This window comes from Lissotriton vulgaris, chromosome 2_1 (genome assembly GCF_964263255.1).
Source record: "Lissotriton vulgaris chromosome 2_1, aLisVul1.2, whole genome shotgun sequence".
Taxonomy (NCBI): Eukaryota; Metazoa; Chordata; class Amphibia; order Caudata; family Salamandridae; genus Lissotriton; species Lissotriton vulgaris.
In genome coordinates, this window is record NC_141687.1 from 1,103,206,511 (window position 1) to 1,103,221,460 (window position 14,950).

The following is a 14,950-nucleotide window of genomic DNA, read 5'->3' on the forward strand; positions in this document are numbered from 1 at the left end:
AGAACCTCAGTTCAGGGGTGGCACCGGGCACGGCAACCTTGGGGACCAGGACCATGGGGCTGGCCCACGGACTGTCAGAGGACTCAATTACTCTGAGGGCGAACATTTTGGAGACTTCTTCCTTGATGTAGGAACTGACCCTGTCAGTGACCCTGTAAGCCTTGTGCCTCACAGGCATGCTGTCCCCGGTGTCTACATCGTGGACACACCAACTGGTGACACTGGGGACCAGAGTAAAGAAGTCTGAGAACTGGCTCAATAACTGGCGACAGTCTCAGTGTTGCTCCGGGGTCAGGGAGTTGGAAAGGCAAACACTGCCTACTGACCCATCTTGTTCCTGAGCACAGAGGAGGTCGGGTAGAGGTTCCTTCTCCTCTTCCCCTCCAGCATCAGTGACTAGGAGCATGCCCACTTCAAACCTCTCGAAGTGGGGCTTGAGGCGGTTTACATGGAGGACCCGTAGGGGGTTCCAGGGGGACTGCAAGTCCACTAGATAGGTGACTTGGATTTTGCGCTCCACTATATTGAAGGGACCAGTCCACTTGTCCTGGAGAGCACAGGGCTCCACTGGGGCCATCACCCACACTTGCTGCCCAGGTTGAAACTTGACCAACGTGGCATTCTGGTCCTACCAACGTTTCATTTCCTCCTGGCTGGCTTCCAGGTTCGCCTCGGCGAGTTACCTGAATTTCCGGATCTGATTCCTTATGGCCAACATGTATCTAAACACGTCCTGGGGTGGGTTCCTGGGGGCCGTCTCCCAGCCTTCTTTAACCAGACTCAGGGGTCCTCGGACGGGATGGCCATAGAGGAGTTCAAAGGGGCTGAACACTAGGGACTTCTGTGGCACTTCCAAATATGCGATCAGTAGGCATGGTAAGAGGACGTCCCATTTACGCCTTAGTGGCTCTTCAAGGCCCATAATCATGCCTTTAAGGGTCCGGTTGAAACGTTCCACTAGCCCATTTCCTTAGGGGTGGTAAGGAGCGGTGAACTTGTAAGTAACGCCACGCCCCTGCCACAGGGACTTCATATATTTCGAGATGAAGTTGGTCCCTCTGTCACTCACTATCACACTGGGGAACCCCACACGGAAAAAGATCCCCATCAGGGCCCGGCCCACCACAGGGGCCGTCACTGTTCGGAGTGGTACAGCTTCAGGATACCGGGTGGCATGGTCCACCAAGACCAGGATAAACCTGTTACCCATAGCGGTCTTGAGGTCCAGAGACCCCACGATGTCAATCCCCACTCGCTCAAAAGGGGTACCGACCACAGGGAAGGGTTGCAGGGGATCCTTGCGCTTCCCCCCACTTTTTCCACTTGCCTGGCAAGTCTGACAGGACCTGCAGTGGGTCTCAATGTTTTGGCGCATCCGGGGCCAATAGAAATGCGTGACAAGCCTGTGATAGGTCTTGTCTTGCCCCAGATGCCCGGCTAAAGGTACATTGTGAGCCAGGCCCAGTAGCGAAGGGGTACCACAGGCACCCAGGTAGACCCCCAGCTCAGCGGACTTAGGCTCACTATTTAGCAGTCCCTTCTCCCAGTAGACCCAGTGTGAACAGGACTGCTCACCTGCTACCTGGGCGACAGCCTTCTGCCGTTCGCCCACGAGAGAGGCAGAATTCCTCCCTGGAGGGTTCACCTTCCTGCTGCCATTGGTTCAGCTCAGGTATATCCCCCAGTTCGGCTACCTGTTCCCCGGTGGGTCCCAGGGCATCCCCCTCAGTGTTTGCTCCTTCCTGGTCTGAGGGAACCGAGGGGTCCGGGCTCCCAAACTCTTCCTCCTCTCCCTCGGAGGCAGGGCCCTGGGCCATTCTTCGAGGCTCCAGACCCTGTTGAGCATCTATTTTCGCTGCCATAGACCGGGTGGTGACGCACACCCATTCAGGCAATTTCAGCATCTCTAGGTGAGCCTTCCGCTCCACCGGGCCCACGGGGAGCTCTCTAAATAATTGCCTAGTAAAGAATCCACAGGCATGGCAGGTCGGACAGCTACTTGCAGGGTGCCGAGACCCCCCCCCCCCCCCCCACTCAAAGGGAATTTGGGCCATGTGGCAGGGACTCTCAGAGTTATCTGCGGCCACCACGGGGCAAAAAGCGGAGGTACAATTTTGTCCTCAGAGACCAGGTGACAGCTGACCGCAGTGACACTTGCCCCAGTGTCTCAGAGGGCTCCTGCCCTCTGCCCATTGATGGTCACCCACTGCCTGTATTTTTTAGTGTTGGGAGGCAGTTGGGTTCGAGGGACCATTTCTCCATCTCCTAAGGAGACCAGGGACATGGCTACGGGTCCCCATTCCCCTGGGGCGTCTAACTCCTCCCCAGTGCTAAACTGGCTACCTGGCGGGTGGGGGCACCAGAGGGTGCTGGCTGTTTGTACAGGGGGCACGGGGGATCATTGGCGTAGTGCCCCTGTTGTTGGCATTTATACCAAAGGATGGGTCCCTGGGTACTGGCCTACCGGTGGGGGCCTTGGTGGTTGTCCTAGTGGGAGGCTGGGAACCTCGCTGTTGGTTCCCGGGGGTGTGACGTTGGGGCGCTGGGGACTCTCCCGCTGTTTACCCTTGTTCCCCCCTCCTCGCTGTCCGGGACCCGGCCCTCCCGTGGCATGGTCTCCCACAGGACCTTTCTGGACCCGGGTGCTCACCCAGTGATCTTCCTCCACCGCCAGCTTCCTAGGGTTAGTAAGTCTGCGGTCGACCAGGTGCTGACCTAACTCTGAAAAACAATTTACATAGAAGTGCTCCCATGCTATTAAATCAAATAGCTCCTCGAAAGTGGTGACCTTGCTGACCTTTGACCCAGCGCTCTAAGGCTCTGCTGTAGTAGTTCACGTATTCTACCCAAGTCGTGCCAGGGATTTTCTTGCAATCCCGGAATCTTTGTCTATACATTTCTGGGGTCAGACCATAGCTCGAAATTAAAGTGTCCTTCATATGGCTGTATGAGTTCAGTACAGAGGACAGTAGGTCTAGCAAGGCATCTCACCCCTCACTAAGGAATCTCCCCCACAACCCCGCTCCCCAATCTCCCGGTGGGAGGTCATCGCTACCTCATACACCTTGAACCATTGTTGGATGTCATCAGTCCTATAGTACTCATCCTTGGGGATGTGTACCTTGCCTTCTACCAGTGGGGGGCGTGCTGCCCCCCAGGGGAGCAGGCTCTCCACTCCTAGCCTTGAGCTCTAGCTCCCAGAGACTCTTATGTTCCAACTGCAGTCTCTTCTCCTCATGCTCCCGGTGCAGCCTTTTCTCTCCCTGCTTCCCTTGAAACCTCATCTCCTCCAGGGCTAACTTCCTTTCCGCTAGTTTCAATTCTCCTTCCATTTTTAACTTGGTGAGTTCTAACTCATGGGCTCTGCTTTTCTCTCTATCAGCTAGCTCCTCTGGTGACAAGCCTCTGTCTAACACACTACTACGCGCGGGGGACGCTGCTCTCTCTCTCTCTCCTGTTCCCCTGGCCCTTCCCGCTGCCCCTCTCCCATCCCAGTTCCTTCTACGTGGGGTGGGGGATCTCGGGATGCTAACCAGGCCCTTAGCGCCTTCTGATGATCCTCTTTTGTGTTGAGGCCGGTGATGGAGATCTTAAATTCTTTACAAAAATGTCTTAATTCCTTATGGGTGTAATTTTCTAGTTGCTCTTCCTCAAAGCTCGGACTCGCGGCTGGCCCTGTAAGACTCATGTTGCCGTGGGGTATTTTAATTGCTCGACCAAAGATTAAGTGGTTTTGTTATGGCCTGCACTCACTAGGTAGTGGGTCAACAAATCACTGTAAATAAATCATAAATGCAAGTTCGGATTCCAAGCGCTGCCACCAATGTTACATTGGGCAGTCTCTGGTGGGCAGAGGTGAGTACTTCTGTCCCAGCCGGGACCTGCCTCCTCTAATTAGGATAGGGGGCTATCCCCTTAGTAATATCACCAAGCAGTCAGACTGAACCTCGAGGGCCAGTGTAAAGCATTTATGATCATGTACAGTCATATTTTGCCACACTACAAATAGACACCACACCGGTTTTCTATGAAAATATAGTATCCTTTATATATTGATTTATCAGAAGGCCCAATAACAGTACAAATCCACAATAAGGTAGGAAGGTTGGGGCGACTGTTCGGGGGTTGAAGATGGGGATTGGGTCAGTTCAGGTTGGGTTCGAGTAGCTAGGGGGACTCGCATAATCACAGTCAAAGATTAGGGGTGCGATTCTCCAGGTACGAGCCGCGACGAAGTCAGCAGGGCTCGTGATGGTGAAATGCTTTGTGTACTGGTGGTACGATTCTCAAGGTACGAGCCACAACGAAGTCAGCAGGGCTCGAGATGGTGAAATGCTTTGTGTACAGGAGATACGATTCTCAAGGGATGAGCCGCGACCAAGTCAGCAGGGCTCGTGATGGTGAAATTCTCTGCGTACAGGAGGTCCGATTCTCAAGGTACGAGTTGCAACAGAGTCAGCAGGGCTCGTGATGGTGAAATGCTTTGCGTACTGGTGGTACGATTCTCAAGGTGCGAACTGTGACTAAGTCAGCAGGGCTCGTTATGGTGAAATGCTTTGCGTACAGGAGGTAGGATTCTCAAGGTACGAGCTGCGACAAAGTCAGCAGGGCTCGTGATGGTGAAATGCTCTGCGTACAGGAGGTACGATCCATGAGCCGCGACGAAGTCAGCAGGGCTCTCTCGTGTCCAACAACGAACGACCCTTCCGTTCAAGGGTTCCCTAGTTATATCTCAAAAGGTCTTTGAAGTCTTTCATCAGGTAGGGTGTTCCCCTCCGCCTCGGTTTCTGTTGTCCCTCGTCTTTTCCAGATGGCACCCCTGTTGTTTGAAGGAGGGAGGCCGGGGTGTCAGACGCTCAGCGGGAAGTGAGGCCGGCATTGTTGCAGGTAGGACACTTGCCAGAAACTACCCCGCTTCTCTTATCTGACGGCAGCCAGCTACCCCCAGGCTGTGGGAGATAACCCAGACATTTGACTACACATCTGGGGCACACTACGAGGTTCGGAATCTAGACATTTTTCTACCAAGGCCATTTCTATGCTCCGGCTCTAACCTTCCTTCCCCAAAAAGAATGTCTCATATACCCCTGATGTTAGGGACACTAATTTGGAGTTTCTACCATTTTCCCTGGGTCAGATGCAAGGTTCATGGTTATACTTTTGAAAGGGAGCACTTGCATCGTGGCCCTGGTTAGCAGGGGTGCAGCACTCAGCGCGCCTCAGTCCAGCACAAAAAGGGGTCATACATGAAGAGGGCGAAAAAGTGGACGGGGGACCCATGCCAAGGATGGCAGGTCTAACATCACTCGTGCTTCAGTCTCCTTGACACCCCTTTGTCTATCATTGTATGCTTCTGTAGGATACCTTGGTGCATGGTCACGCCTTTTGCCACACGGCACAATGTCACATGTCTGCCGCCATCTTGAGGGAAGTGAGTAATGACGAGAAAATATCCTTCAATTCCCTGGATCCAGGAATCACCATCGTAGCTCCCTATCAGTTTGTGCCACATGGGAGTCAGCATTTTAGTGTTTATGCTGCATCGGACCAGTGGTGCAGTTTACTCTCCTTTTTAGTTGTTACATGCTAAAGACTCACGTTGGCCTTAGTTTCTTCTAAGTTCGATTCAGGAGTATTTCACGACTCTCTATTCCTTTAAGGTATTGGTCAGCGGTAACACGCACATCAGGAAAGAATTTGGCGTGTTACAACTCAAGATTGGTGACACGCTCACCTTGTACATGTATTCATCATTCGCATTTGGTGTTTTTAGTGACTTTTATTTAACATGTTTCTTAAGGGGGGCAGTGTTCTATTGTCTGTTTACAGCAGCACAACTCAAGTGTGGGAGTCTCATTCAATGCCACGTCATTTATGTCTATGCCACTGTTTTCCTTCCTTCGACATTTACCTCTCCTTCCACATTGGTGTGTGTGTCATATGTATACGGTGACACGTTCACACATAGTTGTAACTTTCTTCAAATCACATTTTTTATGCTAATGGTAGTTTTAGCCTGTTTTACCATATGCATCTATGTTTGGGCTTGTTGCACATTTTATGATGTTCCTGTTTCCTCAAGTTTTATCCTTTACAGTATTTGTGTGTTGTTTTGTTTAGACTTTGCTCAACGGGCTACACATATGGTCCCTAGGTACACTTTCAAGAGTATTCAACAACATGAAGAAGAAAAATTGAAAAGTAAACAGCTGTTCTGTGGGTGTCTATGTTTGGTTTTACATTTTGGGACTCCTCTGTCCTTCTTATACATTGGGGATGCCCTTCTTCATGTTGTTAAATACTTATTCTGCCCTGGTGGGTTGTTCCCCTCGCCTTTATTCATTTTAGGTTTTCAGGGCCCCTCTACTGTTTTTTTCATTTACACTTTCAAGAGTTCAATTATTCGATTATCCTGATTTACATGCATGTACGCCCAGGTTAAAATGATCTCTATTTTTACAAAATGTTGTCAGATTTCTATCAAGTTGTGTCATTTGCTTATCGTCCATGTTGGTGATGTGAAATTCTTAACACATGTTCCTCTAAGTAGCCTGTCTGCTCTTTGCCACTCTCCCAGGACTGAGAGAAGGTGTAAAAGAGAGTACCCGGGGTCCATCTATGCTAGTATTACATGGTAAGGCCCCCGCCATACATACCACATAATACTTCCACCTAGTAACATTGGGGATTCAGCGATGGGATTCTGGAACTTGTGTTTCGTTTCACCACTTAGGCATAAGCATATTTTTTGTGCACGAGAAATCCTCAATTGACTTTAGACACCAGAAGTGCATTTTTGCAGATTTAAAAAAAAAGAATCAGGTTTTAATTTTTAATTTTAATTTCAATTGCCAGGGCCCTGTTTTACATCCCTTTTGCAATAGTAAAGTAAAGAGTAAAATGTTTAAAAATGTTTTAGAAAGTAGGTCAAATCATCTTAAAAATTTTAGAAATTTTACTAAGTTACTCACTTTCTATATATGTATTAAGCACAATGCAGAGTGCGCAAGAGGGTGAGGTGTTTGTAAACTTCAGGGCATTGACTACAAAGCCACTGCCAGAAGGATCAGGAGGATCTGATACAGGCCCTTCAAGAGTATGAGAAGGAAGCAGATTGGATAGGGAAACTCTAATCAGTGAGTCTGATGCAGAGGAGGATATATTGGCTCAGTAAGTAGGTGAAGAAGATGTGAACCAAGAGCTCATTAACTTCCCAATACTCCCCTCACCTGCAGGTAGTGGCAGAGGTCACTCTAGCGGTAAACCTGTGAGTAGGGTAGCGGGAGACCTTGAGAACAAGCTTGCCCAAATCTCCTTGGATGAGAGAAAGCTTGAACCTATGGAGAGGAGACTATGCCTAGATGAGGGAAGGGTTAATCTGGGCCTAGAGCTTAAAGATGTTGGCAGAAAAGTTAATAGGGTCAGAGAGGAATCCCATGACCCTCAAATTCCAAAGTTTATAGTCCCAAGTTACAAGGATTGAGATGCCATTTCAATATGTTTCTCAGCTTTTGAGAGAGCTTGCATCATGAGAAGAGTAGGTCGCCTAGACTGGGGCTCACTGCTGTGGGAATTACTACCAGTTAAGGGAAGGGATAGATCCTAGATGAGCAAGTAGCTGAGTGCTATCATCAAATGAAAGGCACCGTCATGCAAGGCTTTGGACTCACTGCAAAAGAGTACAGAATCAGATTTAGGGACACCCATAAATGGCGAAACCAAACGTGGGTACATTTTGTTGACTCCTCAGTTAAGGCACTGGAAAGGTGGATTATCGGTAATGATGAGGAAACGTATGAAGCGCTGTATTTTCTATTGATGAAAGAGCACATTCTAATAAATTGTGCCACAGAGCAATTTAGACAGTATCTGGTAGGTTCTGAGTCATCTCCTCCTAGAGAGCTGCGAAAGATTGTAGAATAATGAGACAGATCCAGAGTGATCCAGAACAAGACTCAAGGTGGCAGTGACTCTAAAAAGGGTTTTCAACCTTCCCAACAGGGGAAGGAGGTGAGCACTGACAAGGGTAAAATGAAGTGTAGGCTTGACCTGGCAGAGCCTCTCCGTGCAGGGGGGCCTACAGAGCGCAACTTTGCCAGGAGCACAGGACATGCTCTATCCTTGAGAGCCTTAGGCAGCAAGCTGCCAGGCAATATGAGGGAGAAGCCAGTGGCACACACAGGGTTTATTGGGTGGATGGATCGTTGTATGCTGAGGCCTGGGTACCCAAACCAGGGACAGCCAGGAAAGAGGTAGTTCTCCAAGCATGCCGATAATTCCTTCTCACTTTGCCCATGACATCGCCCTTGGCTGGACATCTTGGTCAGTAAAGGTCTTGGGACCATTTAGTAGCCCATTTCCCTTGGCCCCAGATGTCTAAGAAAGTGAAGGAGTTTTTTTCACTCCTGTGCAACCTTTAGACCAGTGGCAAGACAGGTGCATCACCAAAGGCTATCCTAGTCCCACTACCTGTGGTTGGTACCCCCTTTGAGAGGTTTAGAATTGACGTGGCTGGTCCCTTTAACCCACCTAGTGCATCTGGAAACAGATTTATTCTAGTAGTAGTGTGCCATGCTACCAGGTCTCCATAGACAATCCCTCTTAGGACATCAATTGCTCCTGCAGAGGCAAAGGCCTCCCTTGGTATCTTCACCAGGATTGTATTCCTTAAGGAAGTGGTCTCCGATAGGGGAACCAATTTCATGTGTGCATACCTAAAACCTATATGGGATGAATGTGGTGTGATCTACACATTCTCTACCCCCATCACTCCCAAACTAATGGCTTGGTGGATAGATTAAACAAGAATATTAAAGGCATGGTCATGGGACTCCCAGACAAACTTAAAAAAAGATGGGATGTCTTACTGCTATGCTTCCTGTTTGCATGCAGGGAGGTTCCTCAGAAGGGGGAGTCTGCCCCTTTGCACTTCTGTTTGGACAAGTATAAGGGGTTCTCTGAGTCTGGTGAGGGAAAGTTGGGAGAAACCTCTCAAGCAATCCAAGCAAGGCATAGTGGACTATGTGCTTCGCCTATGCTCATGTATGGCTGAGTACATGAAGAACACAGCAAAGAATCTGCAGGCCAGCAAGGATCTTGTGAAGCACTAGAATGACCAGGAAGCATCCTTCGTTAAGTACCAACTGGGAAAGTTGGTGTGGGTGCTGGAGCCTTTGGTTCCTAGGTCCCTCCAGGACAAGTGGACTGGGCCCTATCCAATTTTTGGAAAAGAAAGGGGAAGTCACCTATTTGATTGATTATGGCAACCCTAAAAGCCCTCGCAGAGTAGTTCATGTGAATCGCCTGAAACCACACCAGGACAGAGCTGACATGGCCATGCTCATGGTCACTGATGCAGATCAGGAGGAAATGAGTGAATCTCTCCCTGATTTATTGTTCAAAAATCCACAAGATTATGGAGTGGAAGGTGCTGATCTTTCTGACACCCTAACTGTACAGCAGCAGGCTGAATGCAGGCATGTTTTCAGCCGGTTTGCAGAGCTCTTCTCTTTGACCCCTGGCCAGACAACATGGTATACCCATGATGTGGACACCAGTGACAGGCTCTCTGTCAAGAATCAGATTCACAGACTGCCTGATCAAGTCAAATCATGCATCAAAACTGAAGTCAGTAAGCTGCTGTAACTTTGGGTAATTGACCCTCTGACAGTCCCCGGGTTAGCCCAGTGGTACTGGTCCCCAAACCTCACTCAAAGGGTGGCACAGTCGAGATGAGATTTTGTGTGGACTCCCATGGGTTGACTGCAGTGATCAAGACAGATGTACACCCCATTCCAAGAGTAGATGAGCTTTTTGATAAGCTAGGGACTGCCACATTTCTCAATGCTTTAGATTTAACATCTGGGTACTGGCAGATTGGACTGACCCAGAGAGCCAAGGAGAGATATGCATTCTCCACTCTGAAGGGCCACTTTCAGCTCAAAGTGATGCCTTTGGGGTTAAAGAATGCACCAGCCACTTTTCAAAGGTTGGCGAATAGAGTTCTTTCAGGCCTGGATGACTTTAGTGCAGCATATCTGGATGATATAGATGACTTTATCTCTACTTGGCAGGATCACATGGTCCACCTGAGAAAAGTTGTGCAGCACTGTAATAGGCAGCCCTCACTATCAAGGACAGCAAGTGCCAGATAGGGCAGATTTCTGTTCTGTTTTCTACTTGGGCCACCTTGTAGGTGGAGGCTAAGTTAGACCTCTTCAACCCAAGGTCCAGACCATTTTGGACTGGTAGCCTCCCAAGAAACAGACTCAGGTCAGGGCATTACTTGGCCTAACTGGATAAATAGGAGGTGTGTGAAGGGGTACAGTACCATTGTGGTTCCTCTCACTGAATTAACCTGAAATAAGCAACACAAGAAGGTCATTTGGACCTCAAGCTGTCAAAATGCATTTGAAACCCTTAAAGTAGCCATGTGCTCAGCACCTGTATTAAAAGCACCAGACTTGGGAAACAGTTCAGTGTTAAAACAGATGCTTCTGAACAAGGGATTGGGGCAGTGTTAGCCCAGACCAACAATGGATACCAAGATCATCCAGAAGCCCACAGTAGCAGGCAACTTCTCCTGAGACAGCAGCATTGGAGTGCCATTGAGAGGGAAGCCTTTGCTTTGATTTGGTCCCTGAAGAAGCTGAGGCCCTAATTGTATGGGACTCACTTCCTTGTTCAAACTGACCACAGGCCTCCCCACATTGTTGAGGTGGTTCATTTCCCTGCAGGGAATGGACTGTGTAGTGGAACACAGACCAGGGACTGACCATGCCAATGTAGATGGCCTTTCCAGGTTCTCCCACTTAGACTATGAGAACTAGCAAGAGAGAGGTCAGTGCTCATCACCTTTCATCTGGGGGAGGGGGTCATGTTGTAAACAGCCTTTTCTGGATAGTCATCCCCCGCTTTTTACTGCTAGATGGTATGGCAATTTCTCTGAAAGTGTGCTGGCTCCTGCCAACCAGGCCCCAGCACCAGTGTTTTTTCCCTTAAACTGTAATTGTGAATTTGTACACCCAATTGGCAAAGTACTTTACCACCACTGTAAGGCCCTAGTACATGGTGCCAGTGGTACCCAAGCCAGGGATGTAAAAGGGGTACCAGGGCTACAGCAATTATTGTGCCACACTGAGTGACCCAAGTTAAACCAAAGGCTACAGGCCTGCTATGACCGCCTGCACAAGCAGCTTGCCTGCTCAAGTTCGACCCTGCACTCACCATTGTGACATGGTCATCCCACTGCATGTAATATATATCACGCAATCCTAAGGTAGGCCTCCAATAGCCCAGGAGGCAGGATTTCTTATATTGTATGTGTGGGAACATATGTACAAGCATATATTGCCCTGTGGTAGCAATCTAAATGTAATTCTATTGCATGTGACCGACCCTTTATAGGATAACATGGGCTGGACACTAGACATCTCCAGATGTTGAGCTCCATTATTGAGCGGTCAATTCCTTTCGTGTTTGGCATCAAACACCGTGCCTTTTAATCCCGGACATCGTGCTGGTGTCCAGGGGTAACCAGCATGTAGCTAGGGGGCACTTTAGACAGTGCCCACCAAGTTAATCCAGTTTTTGAGCTTTTCCAAAGGTTTGCCACCAAGACGGAGCTCTGACCTCATGCTGAGAAATGTGTGCCACTCCCAGAGGTCAGAGACATAGACCTGTGTGTGCAGGAGGCGCACCTCTGCCCACACAGGATGGCTACTGGATGGGCCATCACTGCGTGAGCCTCAAAGGAACTTGTCCCCCACTCGAGGACAAAGCCTCCCCCTGCCACAGGCAGGCACTATTTTCCAAAAGCAGGCAGGAAGATTATCTATTCGGGTGTACACATCCACAAGGCTGACCACACCTCTAGGGTGCAGCAGCTGATGTGTACAGTCAAGGATGCTTTTGACCATATTGAATTTAGTATAAAAAGTAAGTTCTAACTGATTTAGTGACATACACCCACAGGACGTGGTCACTAATGGGGCGGATTAGCTGCAGGAGTAGATGCACATTGGCTACTAGTCCTCACACCCTGTAACACCCCCTAAATCTAGGATTTAAGGGGCACCCTGGGCACCAGAACCATAGATTCGAAGTGATACAAAGAAAAGACCCATTTCCATGACAAGGAAGGATTTCACAAAGAAAGTCACTAAACACTCAACCAAGGCAAGATGCCTGTTCCAGAAGGAAGGGGAACACCTCTGAAACTCCAGACTTCCCAAGAACTCCATTGGACTAGAGGAACAAGGCACAATCCACTAAGTCCATGACCTTGAAGCACTGTCCACTGAGCCGTCTGGTATGGTCCCTCAAAAGTAACTGGGCTGGTGGCTTCTGGGAACTGTAGTCCCCACCCTCAGCAAGGTTCAGCTGTCCACAACGTTCTGCTGATCCTCTGGAAAAAGATTTCCTCAAACGCAGTGCTTGCAGGAACCAAGGCTTGTTGGTAGGCAGTCCAACTACTAACAATTTTATTTGACACTCTAAAGAGAAGGGATTCACCTGTACAGTTGACCAACCACTATGGTGGCCCCATCATGAAGATCATGCATTTTTTTCACCTTCTCTTGGCCCGCCTGGCAGCACCAGTTGCAGCGGACCCTGTTCAGCACCACGGACCGCCAGAAGCCCCTCTGCACCGAGTCCTCTGAACCAGGTAGATCCGATCTGCCTGAGACTCCTGGTCCAAGGCCAATTCCTTGCTCAAGTTTCAAAGGGTTTTGCTCAACTCCACCAGCAATTACCTTTTTGCTAAAGTAACCACTGAGAGACCACAAGCCTGGTTGACAGCTCTATTTGACAGCTAGAATGCACCTCTGAACCCCGCTTCCCTGAGCAAAGTGAAATTGTGTTGGCTGTTGTGAACTGGCTTAGGGATTCCAGAGAACTTAACTCTAAGTGGGTTCCATTAAACTCATTCTATAAGTAACCGATTGCTTGTATGCATTTTTTCCATTGACCACAGTGTTAAATGTTTTACACTGCAAAGTACTGATTTATTTAATGCTTGAAAATTGATGACTCTGTGTATCCTTTATGTATCAACTTAGTTTTGGTGCCTACTGGGTCTGGGGGGTGAACTCTGCTCTGTTCGTGGAGTTTGTGAAGTTCTCTGCACTCCGCTCTCTTCAGAGCTCGCGAAGTGCAGAAAACTCCGCTCCGCGTAGAGCAGCGGAGTTTTTTGCCCGCTTGTGCTTGTAAACGGTAAGTTGGCAAGTGCAGGAAGATCAGTGCGAATGGCATTTCGCACAGTACTCCCCCACTTGCAGAACTCCACAGAGTTTTTTCGCCACTTCACGGAGTTCCGCTTACTGAATCACCTCAAACTAAGTAAAAATCAGCTCCATTTTTATAAATTGGTGCCAGATTTCTCTTGAGTCGTGTATATTGCTTAGGATCCATGTTGGTGATGTGAAATGCTTAACACATGTTCCTCTAAGTAGCCTGCCTGCTCTTTGCCACTCTACCAGAACTGAGTGAAGGTTTACAAGAAAGTACCCAGGGTCGGCCTTTGTGTATTATGCTAGTATTACATGGTAAGCCACCCTGCCATGCCCCATAATACTTTCCCCGTGCAACAGTAAATAATACTTGATGATTCATTGACAAAACTTCCATCTCTTTAGCTCATTAGTTTTTTTTTTTACCTCCATGGTTGCTATAAATTAAGAGATTCATATACAATATACAGTATCTGTCAGCATACAGCCCTCTTGCTCAAGCAACGTTTCCAAAGGTGTGCCAAGGTTATCTAGTGAGAACCCCTATTTACCTTTGTGGAGTAAACTGTGGGACTTTGTCCAACAGGCAATTCCTACCTCACCTATAGTGAACCCCCCTTTTTGAGGAATAATTCCTAGAAAAAACTGTTTGAATTAACGACACTGTCAGATAATTGAATATGCTTAAAAATGCTTAATTTGAAATGTTTACCTGTAACGTCATTTGATAGAGAATCCTCAACTAGTTTTGCTTGTTTTTAAACTATCCAGTTTTTACTAATCCTTCTCTGTTGGTGTTATTCAAAATACATCCTTTAAAGTCTATGCCATTGTTTGCAAATGTTACTGCATTGGTGTAATTAAAACACAATTATTTCCACAAACCTCACAAAAATTCATTTGGGAGACCCTTTTCCCACTGTAACATTCTATCCACTTTTGACCGATGTTTCAGGCTGTGCTTTAAAATACACAGCGAACTAATAACTTTCCATAGATGTTTCTTGGTGTAGAATACATGCAGTAATTGAAAAATGCCATCGAGCTTAAAGCCTTAAAAAAGTCTACCTTATTTGTTAACTTGGAGATAAGCTACTCAACCGAGCCCAAGACCCCAGATATGTCCTTACCATTACTCAGGGGCATGTGCCCCAAAGTCAATGCATCCTGGCTATGGGCTTGTTTTCAGCTGCAGCAGCATGGTGAATTGTACAGCTTCTTCAGCAAAGAAAGCTTCTCCAGACTCCAGGCCATTCACATTTTAGAGAGACCCTAAGTCATGCAAGTACATAAGCTAGGGGAACATGTCAGCATAGGGGATTGAAATATTGTTACAAACAAATGATGTTCCTTATTTCCCTTATCACCTAGAAAGAAAGTTCTCCATGAGCCAGTTCTTAGCATCACTTTGATCATGCCTAGTGCATGTCACATCATTTCAAATGCACAACACATCATTGAGCAGATTGGCAAGCTTCCTCTTCTTTAGGGATGGTGCCTTGTAGGCAACTGTCCTGACACACTTGTGGAAAATGGATTATTAGAAGATGTAATTATGTGTCTATCACTGGCAATATTGCCACTAACACAATGTAGGGCTCAGAATAGGTCTCAGAACCCTTGGTAACTTGGATGTGAGCAGGCATGCTGAACCTAAAAGACAGGTATGTAAAGCATTCAAAAACACCAATTCAGTAAACATTTAAGACACAACACAC